This window comes from Mus pahari, chromosome 1 (genome assembly GCF_900095145.1).
Source record: "Mus pahari chromosome 1, PAHARI_EIJ_v1.1, whole genome shotgun sequence".
In the NCBI taxonomy this organism is placed as follows: Eukaryota; Metazoa; Chordata; class Mammalia; order Rodentia; family Muridae; genus Mus; species Mus pahari.
The window spans coordinates 125,833,285-125,840,022 of NC_034590.1; the positions used below are offsets into that span (position 1 = coordinate 125,833,285).

The 6,738-nt window shown below is 38.8% G+C and overlaps 1 pseudogene; it reads right to left on the minus strand.

Moving 5' to 3' along the window:
- Positions 1-2,210: 2,210 nt before the first annotated feature.
- Positions 2,211-4,151, minus strand: LOC110336455 (annotated as a pseudogene).
- Between the last annotated feature and the right edge of the window lie 2,587 nt (positions 4,152-6,738).

The window sequence follows — 6,738 nt, forward strand, 5'->3', positions numbered from 1 at the left end:
GTTATCATCCTGAGTGAGGTAAACCAAGCACGAAAGAACTCACGTGATACATACTCACTGATACGTAGATATTAGCCCAGAAACTTAAAATACCCAAGATACAATTTGCAAAACACATGAAACTCAAGAAGAATGAAGACCAGTGTGGACACTTTGCTCCTTCTTAGAAGTGGGAACAAATCACCCATGGAAGGAGTTACAAAGCCAAAGTTTGGAGCTGAGATGAAAGGATGGACCATCCAGAGACTGCCACACCCAGGGATCCATCCCGTAATCAGCTACCAAACGCAGACGCTATTGCATACACCAGCAAGATTTTTCTGAAAGGACCCTGATATAGCTATATCTTGTGAGGCCATGCCAGTGCCTCGCAAACACAGAAGTAGATGCTCACAGTCAGCTATTGGATAGAACACAGGGCCCCCAATGGAGGAGCTAGAGAAAATACCCAAGGAGCTGAAGGGGTCTGCAAACCTATAGGTGGAACAACAATATGAACTAACAAGTACCCCCAGAGATTGTGTCTCTAGCTGCATATGTAGCAGAAGATGGCCTAGTCGGCCATCATTGGGAAGAGAGGCCCTTGGTCTTGCAAACTTTATATATCCCAGTACAGGGGAACACCAGGGCCAAGAAGTGGGAGTGGGTGGGTAGGGGGGGAAAGGGGGTATTGGGGACTTTTGGGATAGCATTTGAAATGTAAATGAAGAAAATACCTAATAAAAATTGGGGAAAAAAGGCAAAAGCTAATAAAAATATAAAAATTTTTTCAAAGGATTAATAAAAATGTATTACCAAGGAAACTTCAAAAAGTGTTGATTAAATTAGGATGTACAAAATTAAAGACATTTAGATAACTTTCCTTAAGAACATTTTCCATGAGACCAAATTTTAAAATAGAAATTGATAGAACTAAAGATCACTATGTTAAATTAAATAACCAATTTCAGAAGAGACATTTAAACATTTTAAAATGTTTACATGCATATGTGTCCATGTATGCACATATTTAATTTTCTGGCATCAACATCAGTAAGAAGACAACTGTTAGGTAGATTGTTGAATTAAGTGCATTAGTTCATATAATCCATGCAACAATACTATAATGTAAATACATTACCATCTATTATTTTAAGGAGTTAAGAGAAGCTATGCAGAGAGTAGTGTCTCCTTAATAGTCTGTCTCATGATGGAAACATGTCTGGATTTGAGTTCATAAGTCTGTTCCCAGAACACAAACTCCTGACTTCTCTTTCATATTGAGCTTTCCCACGAGGTTAATTCTGAACTCCATATTTGGAGATTCTTGAAGGAGTTGCCTCAGTCTGCATTTTTACTTACAGTAGCACAAATGGTAGATGTGCTGTGCTTGTAGATGGCATCGAAGCTTCATCTTCTTGTAGCCCACTGCTGTCTGCCAATCAGGATATGTTGACCTATTCTTCACACACACACACCCTTAAGCAAATCTTTGCCACAGAGCATAAATGATGCTTAAGGTACGCATATCGGTCTTATTTACTTTGCTGTGCATGACACAGGATGCTTAGTGAGAAGTCATTTCAATGTGGACAGAAATGTAAGGAGGAACAGCAATATACAGTGCCTTTCCAGAACTATGCTACACTTACCCCTTATAGAGGACTAAGAATAGGTAAGGTGGCTTTGCTCATCTTGAAACTATTAGCATAGCATGACAGAAGGAACAATACAGTGAATTAATGAACAGCGAGGAAATTTGAAATTCTTGTCAGTCTTTCCAGAGCAAAATGACAATCTACCGAAACAGAGGGTTGGGGCAGAATCATCACACAGCATGCTGATGGCACTGACAAAGCATTTATACATCTAAAGGGAAGTGAAAACTCATGTATCATAATTCACAGTAACTGAACGATATGATCATTTATAGAAATAATTTGCAATGTTGATTAAAATTAAAGAAATAAAGGAGTCTAACTCAATTCAAGTGAGCCAACTCAAAATCTGATTCTGTAAATGATGAAGTAGAGTATCAGTAGTTACCAGTGCAAAGTAACAAACTGGGAATGAGAAAAAAGATTAAGAAAAAAGAAAGTGGAATTGTTGAGTACAAATTTCATCACTTTGTGCTTCACGCTCTTCAACACTTACTTGCTTCCTCTGTTCAAGGTAACAGCATACTCACTAGTAAATATCAGTAGTAAAAAAAAAATGACATATCATTTAAATTAATTCTGTAAAGTTTGAGATACCTGGAATCTACCAGTAACCTTTCTGAAGGCAGCCTTTACATCCTTGTATCTCAGGGTATAGATAAGAGGGTTCAACATGGGAATGATCACAGTGTAGAAGACAGTTACTACCTTGTCTTCCTCTAAGGATTTGCCTGAGCTTCTCTGTATGTACATGAAGATGAGGGTCCCAAAAAAAAAGACCCACAGCAGTGAGGTGGGAGGTACATGTGGAGAATGTTTTACCTCTGCTACCTGAAGACTTCAACTTTATGACAGCCTTGATGATGAACATGTAGGAAATGAGTATGACCAAGGCATTGGCCAAAATGACTTAAGTTCCCAAAAAAGACAATTATAATCTCAATATTAGTTGGATCACTGCAGGCCAGCTTCAGCAGTGGTGGGAGATAACAAAAGAAGAAATTGATTTGATTATCTTCACAGAAGAAGAGGAAAAGGTGCATATTGTTCTTAAGATGGCCCCAAACAACACACCTGCTACATCCAGTCCAGTAGTGACAAACACGACAGGCCCCAAAAACCTGGGCACTGCCCTGAGGCAAAAAGTTCACAGAAACTAAGTCTACTTGAACTGTGGCATCCCATAGCATCTGTGTTCTTCCCTTCAGTATTGTTTTGTTATAGGTGCCTCCAAACGATGACTTACCAAATACCTAAGCAAAATTGAACTTTGCTTCCTGGCCTTCACCAAAGCCCTAGGTAGTCCTTGAGCAGACCCTGGGCTTTGAATTCAGTAAGAATGTTGCCTATTCAGTGACAATCAGAATTGCTTCTAGTATTGTAAGAGAGATAGTGAAAGAAATCAGGCTTTACTATCTACTACATAGANTTAGAAATCTCAAGGCAAGCTTAGCAAAGTAAGTTTAGAATTCTTATTATAGTTATGCATGGCAGACTACATTAATTACTAGTAGAAAAGTCCCCCCCACACACACACACTATCACTTAGAATAAAAGCCAAGTCGCTCCCATATACAGGAATTTACAATGGTTTAGGAAGTAGAAGGGCTGTGGTTTTAGAGTATTGCATTATTCATGAGAAGGTTAGCTAGAACGGAACTCCCTAATTAGAACCACGACTTGGATGTGAAAGCCCTTGTCCCAGGAGTGTTAAGATCTCACACCTGGCTTCTAAGACTGTAGCTGGCCTTAGATAGAGCTGACTTTGTCTCAGTTGTTTTATTGCCCAGTTCCTGCCAGTCTTTGTGTTTACATTCTTCCATTTTGTGAAAGAGTCATTAAGCATCCAGTAACCTCATTTGCACCTTGCCGATGTGTCACCTAACTTCCCTATTTTATTCTGTAGAAAAGTTTGATGCTCCATTTGACAAATTACATTCAGATATTACATGCTCTCTCATGTAGGTCTGTTTGTCATTCGCTGAATCCTCGCTCACCTGCAACCGAAACCAAGTTTTGCCCATAGACTGGGGACTCAAGTGAGGTCCGTCTATGGCACCCACCAACATAGGCTCCAGTCACCAAACTCCATCATCTTTTAGGACTCATGATTAGAGTAGAGAGCAGCGGGTTGCTTGTAGCAACATAGTGATCATAGGCCATCACAGACAGAAGGAAACACTCAGTAGCTGCACAGGTGGTGAAGAAGAAGAATTTTGTTGCACATTGGCCATAGGAGATGATGATTTTGGTTTTGGCCAGTGTTGCCAGGATCTGAGAGGTGATGACCGAGGTGTAGCAGGCATCCAATAGAGAGAGATGGCTCAGTAAGAAATACATTGATGTGTAGAGTTCTATATCCACCTGTAAAAGAATGATAATGCCCAAGTTTCCCAAAGTGGTGATTTGATAGAAGCTGAGAAACACCAGAAAAAGGAGGACCTTCCACTTAGGCAGGTCAATAAAGCCCATGGGAACAAACCTGGTTACTGTTGTAAGGTTATTGTTAGCCATAAAATCAATGTGGATTATTAATCTGAACACAGGAATGAAATAAAAACAAGAACAAAGTCACAAAGTCCCTTTCTCTACACTAGAAGTTGAGTTTGCAACTATGAACTTATTTATAAATCTTGTTACAAAAATCCTGAACCAGGCTTATTCTTCTAGAGCAGTTCCTATATTTGATGGGGCTAATCTTCCTGTCATTGTTCCTAATCCAGATTAATTCTGGTTTATGCTTCTAATTATCTGTGAAGAGAAGACACATTTGAGCTTCAGGTTTAAAATGAACCAAGGCAACATCTATTCCAACATTATCACTTGGATCACACATATATGGTTTATGATGATGGAATCTGTCTGTTCATACCTTCCACACAATGACCTAAATTTAACATTTCCTGGCACTTGAATACATCCAATGTCTTCTTTTCATGGTGTTTTTACAGAAGTTTTAAGATGAGAGAGAGTGTTCACTTCCAGTAGAAAAACAGGGCATCAAGTGGAGGGATGGGGTTGCTATCCCACAGCTAAAAACTCTGACCCAGAATTGTGCCTGTCTGAAAAAACTGCAGAGACAAAAGTACAGAAGAGCCTGAGGAAAAGGAGGTCCAGCGACAGGCCAAAATTGGGATCCAGCTCAAGGGGGAGCTCCATGGCCTGACATTGTTACCAATGCTATGGTGCGATTACAAACAGGGGCCCATCATAACTCTGAAAAACCAAACAAGCAGCTGAAAGAGTCAGGTGCAGATATTTACACCCAACCAATGGACAGAAGCTGCTGGGCCCTGTGACTGAATTAGGGAAAATCTGGGAGAAGTTGAGAAGGAGGGTAACCCCTATAGGAAGACCAGCAGTCTCCACTAACCTGGACCCCTGAGATCTCTCAGACACTGAGCCACCAACTAGGCAGCATACACCAGCTGATATGAGGCCCCTGACACATATACAGCAGAGAACTGCTGAGTCTGAACTCATTCAGAGAAGATGCACCTAACCCTCAAGAGACTTGAGGCTCTAGGGAATGGAGATGACTGGTAGGGTGGTGGTAGGGTGTGGTGACATCCTTTTGGAGATGTGGGGTGGGGGAAAGAGATATGGATATGGAACAGTCAGACTGTGGAACTGGAGGGGAGTAAAGTCTGAACTGCAAAAAGTGATTAAAGACTAAATACAAAAACTAAATAATAATAATAATAATAATAATAATAATAATAATAATAATAATAGAACACATACATCAACTCAGCAAGACTGTAGATGAAGCCAATGGGGATACCAGCTGAGTTAAAAGAAACTATGAAGAAGTGTCTTACAGTGTCTTCTCATGCATGTGCTAATATCACAAACCCCCAAATCTGTTGAACACCAAAGATCTCATTTATCCCTGCTCTACAATGCATGCAGCCAAGCCAGAGAGAGTACCAAGGAAGGGACTGAGATTTACACTACTCAGCACAGGGTCAGTATGTTTAAATTCACTCCAAAAGTTATTAAAGTATAAAAGACCGATATTGTTAATTTGCAAGTATAATTTATGCATAGTATACATATCCAGAAGTTGAGATTTCTTTCACAGTTAATAATTTATTCTGAGAGTAATAGCGACTCTCTACAAAGTGCCCTGTACTCCTGGACCAATAATAAAACTTGTAAACTATGTACCTCAACTCTGTGATATTCTAGTCCACTTGAATATTGAAATTATTTCACAAAAAGAATATAGTTTATTTTATACAGTAAGCAACAATGTAATCTCAGATCCAGAAATTACAATTGTTAATCCCACAATTTGAATAGGTGAGAAGTAAATGAAATTCCAAACAAATAATCCAATGTATACCCAGATATACTAAGAAAGATAACTAACAAGTCCCAAAATGATGAAAACAGTTAAATAAAATGATAAAGTTGATGGAAGACCTGAAATAGAAATTCAATAAATATTCAACTGAAATATTTGAAATATAAATAATACTAAGTCAAAGAATAGGGATTATGGAAAGATATAACAATAGAATATAGGGAGAAAATCATAGAAAATATGAGCTGAAATACAAAATAAAAGAATGAAAACAATCTGATGAGGACAGTGGGACAATATTAATAAAATGTTAGGGGGCAACAAGATGGCTCAATGGGTTAAGAAGACTGCTACAGAACATTACCTACCTGAGTTTAATCTCCACAATCTACATCGTGAAAGGAAAGAGCCATCTCCTTGCAAGTTGTCACGGACCTCATCAAATATTGCCAGAATATGTTTTTCAACTTAAAATTCCTTAAGGAAATTTACAAGATATATCAAAACTATGAAAACACTGCACCTGATAATTATGGTTCTGAAAAATGGGGAATTTTGTACATATTGGATATTAGCCCTTTATTAGATGTAGGATTGGTAAAGAACTTTTCCCAATCTGTTGGTTGCTGGTTTGTCCTATTGACAGTGTCCTTTGCCTTACAGAAGCTTTTCAATTTTATGAGGTCCCATTTGTCTATTGTTGATCTTAGAGCATAAGCCATTGGTGTTCTGTTCAGGAAATTTCCCCCTGTGCCATGTGCTTGAGGCTCTTTCCCAGTTTCTCTTCTCTTA